This window comes from Nannobrachium achirus, assembly GCF_963921795.1.
Source record: "Nannobrachium achirus genome assembly, chromosome: 19".
In the NCBI taxonomy this organism is placed as follows: Eukaryota; Metazoa; Chordata; class Actinopteri; order Myctophiformes; family Myctophidae; genus Nannobrachium; species Nannobrachium achirus.
Window position 1 is genome coordinate 54,013,472 of NC_137826.1, and position 17,408 is coordinate 54,030,879.

Sequence of the window (17,408 nt, forward strand, 5' to 3'; positions counted from 1 at the left end):
TACTTCTAGCCGTCCCTGGAGCCGTCCCTGGTGTGAAGGAAGTAAGGAAGAGGCCCATTGTGTTCCCCAATATTGCTGACTGGCAAAAATACAATTTTTCTCAAAAAGCAATATTTTAAGAAGGTGACGATACACAACAACATGATGAAGAGAATCACAGAGAAAACATTGTACCTGTTGATATTTGACATGAATACAAACATTTTACAAATCAGGTAAAAGACAACCAAACATTTGGCCTGAGATACAACATTTCTTACACTTGCTTTTAACAAAAGCAAGTGTAAGAAATGTTTTTAATGGGAAGTTATTCCTATTCACCTTCTTAGGTGCGCAAAAGACCTGCTTTTGTTAAAGCAAGTTTTAAATATATGGATAATACAGAAATAAAATGCAATTTCAGGTCAGAATACCAATTGTGTCCCAGCAAGAGAGGGAAAGGACAGACAGATTAAATAAGTGAACTTGGAAGTGATGATGACCAAAACATTACTAGCCCTGCCTTTAATCATCAAGTCAACAAGTGAGACATATTGAACAAATGGTGTATACCTGATACCTTGCTTATTGGGTTGATGTACAGTATAGGTATTGCTTTGCTTGTTGTGGGTCGCTTTGGATTGGAAGCTTCTGCTAAATGCCTAAACTGGAGCCAGGAGGTATGCGGTCAGCCTATAGGCTTGACTCAGGGAAAAGGACGGCCCTGCCTTGCACAGTCCCATGAGAAGTCTTTCATACATAAGATGAACGATACTCTCATGACTAATCGGGGACTGATCAACCTGAGCTGGCCGCCTCCGGCGAGGGTGTATAGTGTATAATGGCCGAAACACCCTAAGACCCGGAGGAACACTACTGATGATGCGTCCTAAATTAAAACCTAACCCCAGCCCCCCCACCCCCCCACCCCCCTTGCATCCATCATTCACCACCGAGATGACACACACTCACGCATGTGCCTGCACAAAGGAAATTAACATCTTATCCTGTGTTTCTTAAACTGAATTGTAGAACCCTGTAGCAACTCATAATGTAATAACGGCTCATAATGTAATAAGGGCTCATAATGTAATAAGAAAAATGTAATAAAAACTCATAATGTAATAATCAGCTCATAATGTAATAAAAAAACGAGCGCATAACGTAATAATGGATTTTTCAATAATGTAATAATGTAATAATGTGTTACATTAAGAACCTCCATAGGAGGCTCATAATGTAATAAAACTTCATAATGTAATAATGTATTTTTATTACATTATGAGCTGATTATTACATTATGAGCTTTTATTACATTTTAATTATTACATTATGCGCTTGTTTTTTATTACATTATGAGCTGATTATTACATTATGAGTTTTTATTACATGTTTTTATTACATTATAAGCCATTATTAATTTATGAGTTGCTACACACCCTGCCAACTTCGTTGATGAAGAATGGAGCAACTATCTGCTAAACATGCAGCAAATGAATACATATGGGGATCATTTAGCTGTACAAAGAGCATCCACAATGTTCAACATACAGTTTGTGATTGTATCGACACTGGGTGTTGATGCAACATCGATAATATCCCCATGTGGTCAGTATGACGACAGTCTGCCATTGCTGGTTCTGGGCCACTTTGCCGAAGGTCATGGGGATCATTGCGACCGTCAGGGAGCAGTTTACTATGAAAACCTCCACCGGCCGTCCGTCGGTCGGTCACACGTCACACGTCACACCTTTGCCCTGCTCATATCTCCGCATCAGTATATAGGGCTTGTTTGTTTATTGTATGACATCATGCCACATCATCAGCTGTGGACTCTGTGATGTCATCGTATCGCATCAGTATATAGGGCTTGTTTGTTTATTGTATGACATCACGCCACATCATCAGCTGTGGACTCTGTGATGTCATCGTATCTCCATATATGGCCATCTCCGTATATGGAGATATAAGTCGTCCATGCCCAAGTATGGGCTGGTGAGGTCAGACTTTGTGTGATGCGTAGGTTATCTCCATATATGGAGATTCAACATTCCAGGTGTAACTATGGCTACCCGTATGACGTGAGAGGTGGAGGTTGTGATATTTGTGGAGATAAGCGACCAACGGTCGCTTATCTCCCGATTAGGGAGTCTTACTGGTTATGTAAGCCTTGATGGACCAGTCACACACTTGATTCAAAGAGTCCAGGAAGCAGAGGAGAGCGCACCACTTCGATCTGTCCCTCACTCTGGCCCTAAGTCTAGCCCTCACTCTGGCCCTGACTCGGTCCCTTACTCTGGTCTGGCCCTAAATCTGGCCCTCACTCTCGCCGTAAGGCCCTCACTGGTACTTCACTCTGGCCCTAGGTCTGGACAGATCGAAGTGGTGCGCTCTCTGAATCAAGTGTGTGACTGGTCCATCAAGGCTTACATAATGATCGCCATGACCTTCGGCAGGGGTTGACATTACGGTCTAAGAGGTACTTGCCCGTCAGGCAAGTACAGGTCATGTTCTACTTGCCCAAAGGTCATGTACACTTGCCCAAAAAGTAAATCGTCCATTATAAAATGATAGGTAAGATTTTAATTACCACTCAATTTAACTCAATAACAATTTTGAATCATACCATAAATACCTCCAAATCTAAATACCTATGTAGTTATGATTGCTATGGTTTCACACTTCGTCATTTTATATATTTTTGTATGGCCACGTTCAGGTGTTTAGAAAGATATCTTGTGTTGTGTTTATAGACGGTCGAGTCCCCTCTCAAATGAGCAATTGCCCGGTCGGGCAACCTGAAAGCAAACTTCACCTGCGCCAAAGTTTTATTTACCTGCCAGGGGCAGGTGGGCAAGCCTTAGTGTCAATGCCTGTTCGGCAAAGTGGCCCAGAACCAGCAATGGCAGACTGTCGTCATACTGACCACATGGGAATATTATCGATGTTGCATCAACACCCAGTGTCGATACAATCACAAACTGTATGTTGAACATTGTGGATGCTCTTTGTACAGCTAAATGATCCCCATATGTATTCATTTGCTGCATGTTTAGCAGATAGTTGCTCCATTCTTCATCAACAAAGTTGGCAGGGTGTGTAGCAACTCATAAATTAATAATGGCTTATAATGTAATAAAAACATGTAATAAAACTCATAATGTAATAATCAGCTCATAATGTAATAGAAAACAAGCGCATAATGTAATAATTAAAATGTAATAAAAGCTCATAATGTAATAATCAGCTCATAATGTAATAAAAATACATTATTACATTATGAAGTTGTATTACATTATGAGCCTCCTATGTGGAGGTTCTTAATGTAACACATTATTACATTATTACATTATTGAAAAATCCATTATTACGTTATGCGCTCGAATTTTTATTACATTATGAGCTGATTATTACATTATGAGTTTTTATTAAATTTTTCTTATTACATTATGAGCCCTTATTACATTATGAGCCGTTATTACATTATGAGTTGCTACAAACCCACATAAAAAAGCAGCGCTGCGCAAGTAACAGCAAAACTGAAAATGTAAAAAATGTACACGTGCATGAGAAAGCTTATTAGCTTAATAGTGTGACACAACACCATCAGGCTAAAAGGCCATCATGAAGTGTGAACACAGACTATAGAGACACTTCTAATAATCTATTAAAGGTTCAATATTAAAAGAGAGAACAACAGAACAGAATAAAGGAACCAAAATTAAACAAATTCCTCTGGAAGGGGTGAATGTACCTTTCCTCATTGAGGCCTTTAAATAGCTGACACCCATAGCTGACACCCATTTTTAACCTATCTTCATATAATTGACCGAATTCACGTTACACAACTTCCTGGTGCTGACGTCACGGTTGAAGGGGAAAAGCTTACTAAAAGCCCATAGAGTTAACACAGAAATCGCAAATTTAATGCAATTTCCGAATAGTGAAGTATAAAATACGTCTAGCATGATCAAGAACACAAGATAGTAAAAGGCACAAAGCGTTATAATTTACTTTACCGTTCGAAATAATGATTTGTTGGCTTTAAGTCCAGCAATTTCTGTGTTATATTACCCTTCAAAGCTGACGTCAGCACCAGGAAGTTGCTGAAAAATGTGCTGAGTGCGCGTGTGTGGGCGGGCCGTGAATAGGGTCTATTGGTCCTCAATAATGCTTGTGGTATAATGATTAAAATAAATAATGATAAATAAAAATCTACTCTGTGTCTCATAGGAGGGTTCAGAAACCTGCCTACCAGTGACCTTTGTTAAACTAGCTTTCATTAACGCGAGAACAACGGCTTCTAACATTGAACGCTAATTTTCCAGGAATAGAAAGCCTGACGTTTCAATTAGCTTGGATTCCCCAGCAATGATGTCACTGGTAGACGTGATTCTAAACCGTCCTCAGCCTTCCTCTGAGACCAAAATTAGACAAAAATGGCACTATTTTATCATGAGCATTAGTGAGGAGCAATTATATGAAGATGGGCTGAAACTGGGTGAAGTTGTCCTTTATGTGTAGATCCTGGTGGTCAGGGCTGTCGCACCGAATTCTGGGCCCTGGGTACTTTAACTAGAAAAATAGCATATTTACAAGCTCACAGCGCGGCACCGAGTGCAGCGCTGCGAGCTTGTAGATCTGCTATTTTTGAAAAATCATGAAGATTTGTCCAAGTCTCCTAAGTTTTTTGGAAATACCTATGTTTCTATGTTAGTAGTGCTCAAACTTCTTCATGTGAAGGACCCCCAAAATGATATGTATTTGACCACAGACCCCCATCTCAAAATATTTAGTTCCAGGGACCCCCCAGAAGTGAAGATTTGAGTTACAATTGTCCGCTTAAAAAATATACTCAAAGATTTGCACACATTTTCTCAACTTTTCAAAGAATAGCAGATCTACAAGCTTGCAGCACGGCACTCGGTGCCGCGCTGTGATCTTGTATATCTGCTATTTTTCAATTGCTAAAGTATTTTAAGGCCCCTCCACCTTGGGCCCTAGAAACTCAGTCCCACTTTTCCCCCCCTTGTGACACCCCTGCTGGTGGGGGTCTATTTGTATCACTCGTCAAACTAGCGTGTGGATATAAATAGATACAATTGTTAAAGTGTGAATACATGTGACCTCTTCAATGTTGTTCACCATGTTTTCCTGACATCTTCATTAACAACCTGGAATAAAATAACATACACATTTACTGAATAATATACGGTCTGGAAATGTCTATTTAACTTCCATAAAGTCAAAGTAGAAAGCATACAGAGATTCTGTAGCTGCTTTTAGATGTTTAATTTCTCCCTCCACTTTCCATATACTGCATCTTGATTCATCAAACATTGTTTGGATAGGGTTAGGGTTAGTTTTACAACCATTTGAACAACTTCACAGCTAAACTGTATCAGTGTGTATGATCCCACAACCCAGAGGGACAGTGTAATAGACTATTTAGTTGTTATATAAACTGATGACAATAGTGTAATGGAGGACTAGGAGTAGCCTATCATAAACACTTAAATGCCAGCAGCTGTTCTACATGAAGATAGAATCTTACCAAGAGATGTTCCTGCTTTGACCTGAGAATAAACTGGATCTTCACTTTGCTCTGGAGCTGCTGATTCTGTCAATGGAAAACACACAGAAAATGCTAACAGTGAGTTGTTCATCAAAACCACAGTAGACATTTATTTTAACCATATAAATGTGTCTACATACAATTTTCAATATCTTTTCGGGTATTTTCTCATTGTTTCAATGGAACAGACGCATTTTATAGGAAAATCTCCTAGCCTATTGTGAATTTACAGTAGGCCTATGTAGGTGGATATACATTTCAGTGATTTCACCTTTGTTATTGTTGTCTTTGTCTTTGGTTTGGAAGTTAACCTGGGTGTAGGTCACATCTGCTTCTACAACACGTAAACACAAGTCAGAGCAAAGTATTATTTATGCAAAGCCTGTTCAGAACGGTTAATGTAGTTGAACACATACTGTACATACTTAATTGAAGTCATTATATCAAAGTGTGCTGAAGTTTACCGCTCATTTATTGTCATATGTCGTTAATTGTTACTGTATATTGGAGGTAAATAATCAACTTAAAACAAATGTGACCCGATTACACGCAAAAATAATTTAAATGTAGGCTACATCTGTTGGACATTCAGATGAACAATATAATAATAGACAACATTGAATATGTACCTGTATGTGAGCTAGTCTTTACGTCAGAATACAAAGAACTCTCAAATGGATCAGCGGGTTTGTCTGTAGAGGAAAAATCAGTTAGTAATACTTGTATTTAACTAGCTGCCTATAAATGATTGTACACTGATATGTAGACACAGCTTGTGTGAGACACAACTTGTAGACACAGCTTGTCATAGCTTTATGTGATGCTATAGTTGTTGATCTAAGTTATGACATTCATAGAGACTAAAACTATGTCTACGTCCTCTTAAATACAATGTATTGTTGCTTCGTCATGTGCATGAATGACAACATAACACACACATGAACCCATCCATACACACACAATAGGCTATCGTTATTGTTTACTCGCCCTTCTTTCTCTTGCCAATATGTTTCATTTCAATCTGTGAATACGTCACATCACTGGACTCAGCTGCAGGCTCGTCTGAAACAAAGAACGATAAAATATAATATGAATAACAAAAAAAAAATCACATCAATATTAACCTCAACAAAATCCTCATCCAAATAAGAATGCGTTATCATGACGTTACAGGATATACTACTGTTACAGTGGCTTGAGAGCCTTTGACTGTTTCATACTGTAGACGTTGATCGGTACATTTTATTGTGGTTCAGATTAGTTGGTTGATACCAATATGTAAATATTTCCTTTAAAAATAATGCCTGTATATTTGTTTGTTTGTTTGATTGATTGATTGATTAGCTGACCATGTTGAAGTGGGGCGTGGCCATCATCTGGACGTCCTCTCTGGTTGGTCCTCTGGTCTGCTATTGAGTCCTGATTGGTTCCCTGGTCCTCGACAGATCTATTTCAAGATAAATATTTAGCCTCATAAAGCAGTGAATAAGATCTACTGTGATCATATTCATATATTAGGCACACAGACATAAAGAAAGACAGACAGAATGACAGACAGACAATATTTCCAGGTGCAATAAATTAAGTTATCTGTTATAACCTTACATTTTTTATGAAAATAACAAGTACATTCTAGATGAGTACTCACCTGACACAACATCTATCTGCAAAAAAAAAGAATATGTTAAATAGTGTTTTACACTGCAAGTCATTCCTCTGTGTTCAGTGTGACAACAAACTGTAGGAGGGAGTTTATTTAAAGATACTGTATAACCCTGTTTAAGTTGTTCTTACCTTTAGATGTTCTGTATCGACACAGCATGAGCAGAAGGATGGTCAGTAGAATCACAGCAACAAGTCCTACAATCAACCACACTACAGGTACAGACACTGGAGGCTGAGGAGGTCCAGACTGTGATGGTTGAGACACTATGACAGCAATACAATTAGCATTTGAAATAAATCAGTTAGTATTTAAAAAAAAATGCATGGAGCTTGCACAAAAAAAAAGGAAAAAAAAGAAAGGAAAATAAAAACACATTTTTGCATGTAAAACTGGTATGACAATAAAGGTGATTCTCATTAGATCAACTCAATTTAGCATTCCAGGTGGACTGGTCATCGGGAAGTTCAGGAATATTTCTGGTGGGTCCATCGGTCCTAGTCCGAGCGTTTCAGGCAGAAATCGTGCACTTTATGAAAGAAGCATGACATTTGGCACACAGTTAGAACATGCCATATGGAACATTTTTGGCTATAGGCCTATAGCCAAAAATGTTCCATATGGCATGTTCTGTGTGCCAAATTTCATGCTTCTTTCATAAACTATTCCATCAAAATACCCGTTCATACACACACACAAATATCCTTGTGACAGCTCTCGAGCTCTGTCTTTTTCCTGCTGCAAACATTAATGTGGTGCATCTCTCTCTCGCACACGCAATGGCATGATCCACCCCCTAATCAAACATAACTAGTACAATCACAAGGAGGTATGTACAGTACAAGTGCGTAATTAAAGTTAGTTTTTTCCAGTGTACTGGTTGTTTAGAGTTATGCCAAAACCGACAGCTCTAGTCTATAGTAGTGTTTTACAATTTCAACTGGAGCAGAAATCGAGATCCAATCGCTAGGTGAACAGGTTGCTTATACTTTTACAGGCACTGGATCAGATTATCCATCCATGGACGAGGTATAGGAACTAAATTGGGAGCTTTGCCTACAAGCTCAGCACTCTTTTCGTCACAACAGTGAGAGCGACTGCAATACCACTCCTGCTGTGTGAGTGTGATGTGATTTAACTTAATTTTACATCAAATAAAAAGAAGAGACACTATGATTTAAGCACACAGGCTGATGTTATTTCCAGTCTATGCCTGATTTAGTCTATAGTGTATGATTAAAGTCGTCCCCCTTAAGAATTGCAATACAGAATTACAGAAGTACATCTACATCTCATTCATATGAACAAGCAATAAGTTATCAGTATACTCACATGTCACTGCCATCCAGCTCTGTGGTGACTTTTTTCCAGCATATGTACACTTGTAGAATCCCTCATCAGACTTAGATACAGCAGGTATGATCATCTCTCCATTGGTTTGAGTTTGGACCAGTTGATCATTTCTATAAAAGTCCACGTTGGAGAGAGACAAGTCTGTTCTGTGTTTGCATTGCAGAGAGACAGAATGTCCCTCAGTCACAGGATGAACAGGACTCACCAGGATGACAGGACCATCTGTAAAATAGTAAAAACAGTCCACATGTTAGCATTCACACTGTACTAAAAGCATGTTTTAATGAGTTGACTGGATGCTCGTGTATGAAGTAACATGACTCACAATATACTGTGATGTTGACAGCATTGCTGCATTCTCCTAGTCCGGACTCACACCAGTAAACTTTGGTGTTAGTTTCACCTGGATGTAATAGGGTGTATTGATAACCATAGTTCATCAGTCTCTTTTCAGTAGAGTTTCCCTCACAGCTCACTGGGGGAGGCTGAGACTCATAGAGGAAGTGTTGAGTTCTGTTAGAACTCACTGTGAGAGAAACTGAAGAATGAACATCTAAAACACAACACAGGATCAGATAGGTCAAACAAAGGGTAATGTTTCAATAACATAGTGATACAAGTGAGAATAATATCAGAGAATGTGAACCTGACCATGGTGATCAAAACTAATAGAAACATTGAGTGAATAAGTGAGGCTGTCTAGAAAACAACCCAGAAGAATTAATCATTATGAATTCTAAGTCGCACTCACCACCAGACCACACAAACTGACGTTCACTGTATCCAGTGTAATAAACTGGGTCTCCTATCCCAGCTCTACACACATATCCTGTTGTGCCTGTAGGATCATGAATGATGTAGGAACCTTCTACAGTCCCATGGAGGCTACCAGGCAAGAGCTCGTAAGTGTAGGAGTAGTGTGATGATGATGATGGTTGAGGAACAGCTCTGTACCAGTAGAACCTCCAGTCTGCAGATGATTCTTTAACCTCACAGCTCAGACTCACTGAGGCTCCAGGACTCAACCATGGAGGAGACACTCTGAGAACAGGTTGAGGTGTGTCTGTTGGAAAGCATATTATCTGCATTAAAACACTGTTTACTGTACTGGTATTACATAATATAAGAATTGTATATTTCATGCAATGCCTGATACTATCTTAAGTATAAAGTTGTTTTGCTAGAAACGTGACGAGTGCATTCACGCTACTATTCTAACACTAATCAGCACTGGACAAGACAACGCCGTCCTCCTCTCTAGTCAGCCTCAGACCACAGAGCACACTCCCTGCATGTTCAGTTGTACAACCACCCAATATCAGGAATTACAACATTTGAGAATCAGCCCATATTAGAAGGTTTGGGTTTCAGGTTTAATGTTTTAATGTAAGAATTCTCAACACCCTTTACTCACAACATATCAATTCATGTGTAGTGTGGGGACAAAAGAAAGATGTATAGGGAATATCTTGGTCAGATATGAGTGCTATACATTATATCAGAGGTGGCCAACCTTTTCGAAATGAAGTGCCATGTTTTTAATTTCTAGATAGTCAGAGTGCCATGTCAACATAACATTTAATGACACCCCATCAAAATTCATATTTTGATTGGCAGGACATCATAACGATCATTGGACTCAGAAGAAGAACCCACCTAATAGCCCAGACTCCTTCCTCAGTCAACGTTCAGAATTTTAATGAATGTAGGATTATGTGCAGGATGAAATTTTAAGTGACTAAATGTAATTGACCACATTTAAATAAAATATAGATCCTCTCTCTCACACTTCTGCCAGTGTGCCAATTTATGATCACCCTCCCCTGTGACAATGTTGGCACCTGTGCCTAAGGTTGCCTACCCCTGCATTATTATGATGGTAGAAATGAGAAAGTGCGATGATATGACTTACCTGATACAATCAAAGTGAATGTTTTGCTTTGTTTTTTAACCTGATGATTTGTTTTAAGAACACCAAAACAGTGGTATTTACCACTGTAGCTTGTTAGTGCTGGATATGTAAACTCATTCTGATTAAAGCCTTCGATAAATACAACCCCATCATGGTATATGTAATACCACCAGTCAGTCTTCTTTCTTTCTCTCATGTCACAGGTGAGTTTAAACTTCTCTCCAGTAAATATGTGGGACCTGTTGGGTTCCAGGATCAGAACAGCATCTGGTGTCTCTGCACAAACACATAGAAAACACACACACACACGCACGCACGCACGCACGCACGCACGCACGCACGCACGCACGCACGCACGCACGCACGCACGCACGCACGCACACACACACACACACACACACACACACACACACACACACACACACACAGTAGAATCAAACCAACTGCTAGTCTGCTACAAATAGCCTCATCACTATAATAACACTAACAAACAAGTAGAGTAGATGTGTAATTGATGTACTGATCATTATTCACACTGGAAAGATGACTTCAACACATCTGTACTGCTAGCCTTCAGGATACAGAATAACACACAAATGGTTGCAGGCTAGACATGCACACACTCACCCATTAACTGGACAAACATATTTAAATTGCATGTTGAAGCCACAAGGTGGCAGACAAAGACTGAGTAAACTGACAGAAATATAAAGACAATATATATATTATGAATGAGACAGGTGTAAATTATGAGAATAGATATTAAATTATCTTCACCTTGACTGTGTCCATAGGTGAGGAAGATACTCAGCACTGAAACACATTTGGTTAGACAATATAGGTAAGTATACATATGCATTTTAACACACCACCAACATAGACAGCTACAGTTGACTCAAGTTTAAACACATACTGTAACTGTAGCAAGCAAAACATTATTTGCCCATTATGTTGATGTTTTGATGCCTGACAAAAACAGACGAGAACTGTGTTAATCAGAAAGCTTTAAGCTTTTATCACAATCTTAGTATCTGTTAAAAGCAGTTTCAGACTTGATGTTGAAGAAAAATGCAGGTAAACCGATTTTCTATAATTTTATGATTTCCAACAAATGTTTTGCAGTTTGTAGGTCATCTCTATGCTGTAATATCATCACTGTTGTACTTGGTCTGTTATTGTGGGATCACTAGGGCGATAACATTAGTGTTATTGTCAAGCCGTTTTTTTGATCCACAAATGTAATAAGTATTGCTTTTAGAGATATTTCACCTTTAATTGAAAAGAAAAAAAAAAAAAAAAAATTCATACTGTTAGCTAGAAACTCTGTTCCAACTCTAGAACGTTCTGCATACTTAGAACATTTCAGCTACTATTTGATTTTTTAATAATAATTTTTAATAATCTTTTTTAATAATTTGTACTCTTAGAGATATTAATTGCTGATTCATTTCAAAGGGGAAATTATTTTTAGCTACAGTGGAGCCTAGCAACTGCTTATTAGACCCTAGCAACAACATATTAGACCATAGCAACCACCTATCATACCTTAGCAACCGCCATTTTACCCAGGCAACCACTATTTTATCCTAAAAAACAACCTTATACACCACTCAATTCTGTCAACACTATGAAAAGTTTTAACACCACTAATACTTTAATACGTCCAAAACCCTTAAAACCTTTAGAACCTTTGGAAATGTAAACCTTTAACACCTATAAAACCACTAATACTTTAACACCTATCAGTACTTAATACTATCATCATTCTTAGCGATCCCACACTGTTTGTCTGGAAACAGTACTGTCTTGTTTTGGTTGTTATTATTAGTAAATTAACATAATTGGTTTCAATGTACAGCAAGGTGAAAACATTGGTCAAGATCCTAGATAACAACTACCACAGTATTACACAGTTTGCAGCAGCTTAACTTAATAACACATTAATTAAGTACAGCATTGAGATCATTCAAATAGTTCAGAATATACTAATTAGAATAAAAAACTTACAGAGAAGCAAGAGACGAGGCATCCTCTCCTGTGAGGAACAATTCTGAAATAACGATCTACTTCCTGAGATACCGAGAGAGAGAGAGGGGGGGGGGGGGGGGTTACACATCATGATTCATGAGCTAAGCATTATTTTCCAGTTTCCCAACTTCCTTCCTTTTTTTCTATTAAAGCGAAGCTGCACTTACTGTAAAGATGTGATCTTATTCACTGCAGGTCTTATATGAAGAAGAAAAACAATGTTCTGTGTAGCCTATGTACAATCATGAGATATACAGCATACCCATCTTTCATCAGCTATTTGGGCTGTGTGTGTGTGTGTGTGTGTGTGTGTGTGTGTGTGTGTGTGTGTGTGTGTGTGTGTGTGTGTGTGTGTGTGTGTGTGTGTGTGTGTGTGTGTGTGTGTGTGGCAGGTGCTGCAGCCTGCTGCAGATGTAAGTTCCTCTTCTCTATTGTGGTCTGTTGGGGGGGGGGGGGGCACATCAACAAGAAAGGCCTTCATACACACACACACACACACACACACACACACACACACACACACACACACACACACACACACACACACACACACACACACACACACACACACACACACACATCATCATCCCTCTGTCGAGAGACATCATGCTACACTTATCATGCTACACTAGTAGCATGATAAGAGGCCTGTAATAAAATGGTTCACAATAGATGCTATATTATTCACTGTAGATTCACTTGCACACTGCTCCTACAGATTTTGCCCTTAAATCACGCAAAGCGGCACACAGTAGCCTATGTCTAGAGTCATGTCATCAACATGGATCTGTCCCATTTAGCGCCACCATCAGGCCAATTTTTACATGCGACCTGACGGTCGCTTATCTCCCGATTAGGGAGTCTTACTGGTTCATATTTCCCCAGTGTCTGACTGTGTCTGTCTGTCTGTCTAGATCTGTCCCTGTGAGTACTACGACGGACAAGAAGAACTCTAAACCACAACGTGGTGCAGTGTCACAACAATGACTGACAGGAATACACTCTAACCACACATGAAACAGGAAATGTATTTCTACAACTCTACATCCTGCAGACATTTGAATCATTGTATGAGTAAACTGTTCATTTATTTGTAAGTTAATGATGAGATAATGTTGTCATTTTATCCTTAACGTTATTTCATGATTCCTTACAATGTGCATTCCGTTAGAATGTGAGGCAAAACAGAAACACTTTTAGAGCTGAAATGTATGTCCCATCATTTTCCTTTATATGTCATAAATTGATTAGTTTTGCAAATGTCTTCTAAGGTTTTGTTAAACCAAATTAAAACATAATTAAGAAGGGAACAACAAAGGGCCACTAGGGGCACCAGGAGGAACGTTCTATGACAACAATAAAGTAATACAAAAAAAAGAACATGCTCATCTAATCCACAACAAGTCAGGGGCTGAGGCTGAGCTGAATAAAAACAAACTGTAGAATGAAAGAAACCTGCTCACACACTGCTGGGCTTCAGCTTAATCATTATTTTATTGAACTGCATGCTCTTCATCACTGAAATGACCATGAAAGCCAGAAGCCTCCATCATAAATACAGAGAATCACAGAAAACACATTTCACCTGTTGTCATTGTGACATGAATCGGTTTCCAATCAGATAGTCAATTACATCCATTACATTTGACGTGAAATAGAGTACAACAGGTGGTGTGTTTTTTCAGTAACAGTCTCCCTGTCCCACCAGCTATTTAGTCATAGAAAAAGCATTTCAGGTCGGGATACCAATTTGATCCAACCAGGAGAAAGAACTCAGAAAGGATGCAGGTCAGATGACAGACAACATTGGAATAGAAACTCTAAGAACGTTATGTTCATAGATGGGCACTCTCTCCTGATTGGCTGAAATTTGCAACGCACCTGAAAATGAATTTTTGGTTCTTCCCCTGTTTTTGTTCAATGACAGGGGAGACCCATTGAAAGAACTCTATAGCAATGAGAACTGTGCCAATATAGAGCTTAAACCTATTAACAAAACACGTTTGTGTTTTAACCAAAATAAATCACCCTAATCTTTAAAATGCACAAATCATCAAGTCAACAAGTGAGGGTGAAACAGTGAACACATGGTGTAAACCCAGTTCTCACATTAATACATTGTAGGATTCCTGATTCTCATATGTTGTAGGACAGGGGTCTTCAACGTTTTCAGGCCAAGGACCCCTTAGTTGAGAGATAGATGAAGCGGGACCCCCACAACCTTTACATAGATTCCATATACTGTAGTTTCATTGTTTGACAGCACAATCATCAGTGTATTTTGGATTCATGTCAATTTGTGTTTTCAGATATTTTACCACTTGAACCGTCAACACTTAATAAACTTGACCATTCACTACTGTCTGCTCTTTTTCCCCTCTAAACCTCTTTGCCAAAAATAGCCGATCTACAAGTACGAGCTTGTAGATCGGCTATTTTCGGTTAAGGAATATGGACACTATGGTTCAAGTGGTTAATAAAAAAAAGGAGAAAAAAATGAGTTTCTATCACACAAAGATTTGGAGGACCCCCTGTTGTAACGCTGAGGACCCCCTAGGGGTCCCGGACCCCCTGTTGAAGACCCTTGTTGTAGGAGAAACCTACATTATAAAAGCAGCGCAAGCAACAGAAAAACAAAATATTAAAACTGTACACATGAGAAAACTCAATAGTGTGACACACCACCATCAGGGTTTAAGGCCATCATTAAGTGTGAACACAGACTATAGAGACACCTCTAATAATCTACTAAAGGTTCAATATTAAAATAGAGAGAACATAATTACATTGGAGCAAAAATAAACAAGTGTCACAGAAAGGGATGAATGTGCCTATCTTCATTGATGCCCTTTAGTGACATGATGTTAAGTGCAGATCCTGTCGGCAGGCCTGTTTGTGACAATGGTGACAATAACATTGATATGAATAACATAGTGAAAGCGATTCTCGCTTTCACTTTCACTGTTGTCTTGTCCTCTCTTCTCCATTTTTCCCTGCCATCTTCATTTATCTACCTGGAATAAAACAACACACAACTTAAAAAGTAAAACCCAAACACACTTACACACTTAACGTACATAAGGTCAAGGTATATATAAATAATATACAGAGATTATGTGGCTGCTGCTAACAGTTAAAATACTCACAGTTAAACAGTTTGAGAGTGAGTCAAGATATGTATCTAATAATAGCCTTACTATAAACTCTCATATGCTTTCACCTTCAATTCATCAAAGCATCTCTCACTGCTCCTCTCCCTTGCTCAAGGTCACACACATGGACACAATATGTGTGTACTTTCAGCTCTGTGTAATAATAATACATATTATTGTTTCTAAAATGTATAGTGGATAGCCGAGTTCACAACAAATTAATCGCAAAATTACAGGATGTCACATTCAACTCATGTTCAAAATGTTTACAGAATGTAATTGTTCATCACCGTGGATGCTTCCATCATTATCATTACAGTTATCATTATTTTTGTGGACAGCCGGTAGCTCTGGAGTCCTGCATATTAATTTATCATACATGCATGACAGATGTAGATCTGTGACTTATGATGTGTTGATTTATGGTTCTCAGCAGCATTAGCTCTGCAGCTGTTCTACATGAAGATAGAATCTTACCAAGAGATGTTCCTGCTTTGACCTGAGAATAAACTGGATCTTCACTTTGCTCTGGAGCTGCTGATTCTGTCACTGGAAAACACACAGAACATGTTAACATAAATTATAATCACAGTAGTGCATGCACATCCACAATATGTTTATTCAAGTGAAGTTTCAGTGTTTAACCATATGAAGCTGTGTACATCTGTGTACGTCTTTTCAGCATCTACTGTAGTGGCATTTTGTCATTAATGTCAAAGGAACAGAACTGATGCATATAGGACAAATGCATGTTGTGAATTGATAGTGTAGCCTACATACTGTGTAGGTGGATACATTTCACCTACCTTTCTTATTCTTGCCCTTGTTCTTGGTTTGGTACTTAACTTGGGCGTAGGTCACATCTGCATCTACAACACGACACACACGTCAGAGCAAAATAGTTATTATGTAAAGACTGTTAATCAGTCAACTTAATTATCCTTACAGTTTATCTAAAAATAACAATGTGTTTCTAATTTCTGCTGCTATATTGTGAGTTAAGTAATGAACTTAAACCAAGAGGAGCAATCTTACATTAAACCTAGGCCTAAAAGTCGTTCAGATGAACAAGAGATAAACCATTTATTAGACCTTGTTCACCTGTGTGTGATCCAGTGTTCACTGCAGAATACAAAGAACTCTCAGATGGATCAGCAGCTTTCTCTGTGGAGGAAACTCTCTGTTAGGAACTCTTTATGTTTAACTGATAATGATTATACACTATTATGAGCACACAAGTATTATTTGATTGGGTTGAAGGTGAAGCCCATAAACTATGTAAAGAAAATCACATATTTAATGTACATTTCATGTTTGTTTTTTGTTTGCTCACCCTTCCTTTTCTTGCCCAAATGTTTCATTTCAATCTGTGAATATGTCACATCACTGGAGTCAGCAGCAGGCTCGTCTGAAAGAAAGAACCATAGACATACACACACAAACAAACAAACAAACACACACAAACAAATATTAAATAAATACATGGATAAATACAATTAATTAATACATGCAGCATGCATGTATATATAGTCATACATAAGTATTATGTACATGAATTATAGTATATATGCTAGCATTTCAGTTTTGAGAGCCTTTGACCTATTCATTGATGTTGGCACCACCTGCTGGTAATGCAAAACAGATATATTGACTTTATCACTTCATGTTACTGTGATTCAGAAGTGTTGGTTAAATCTGTAAACATTTCAAAGTATACATGCTTTTTCACTGACTGACTGACTGACT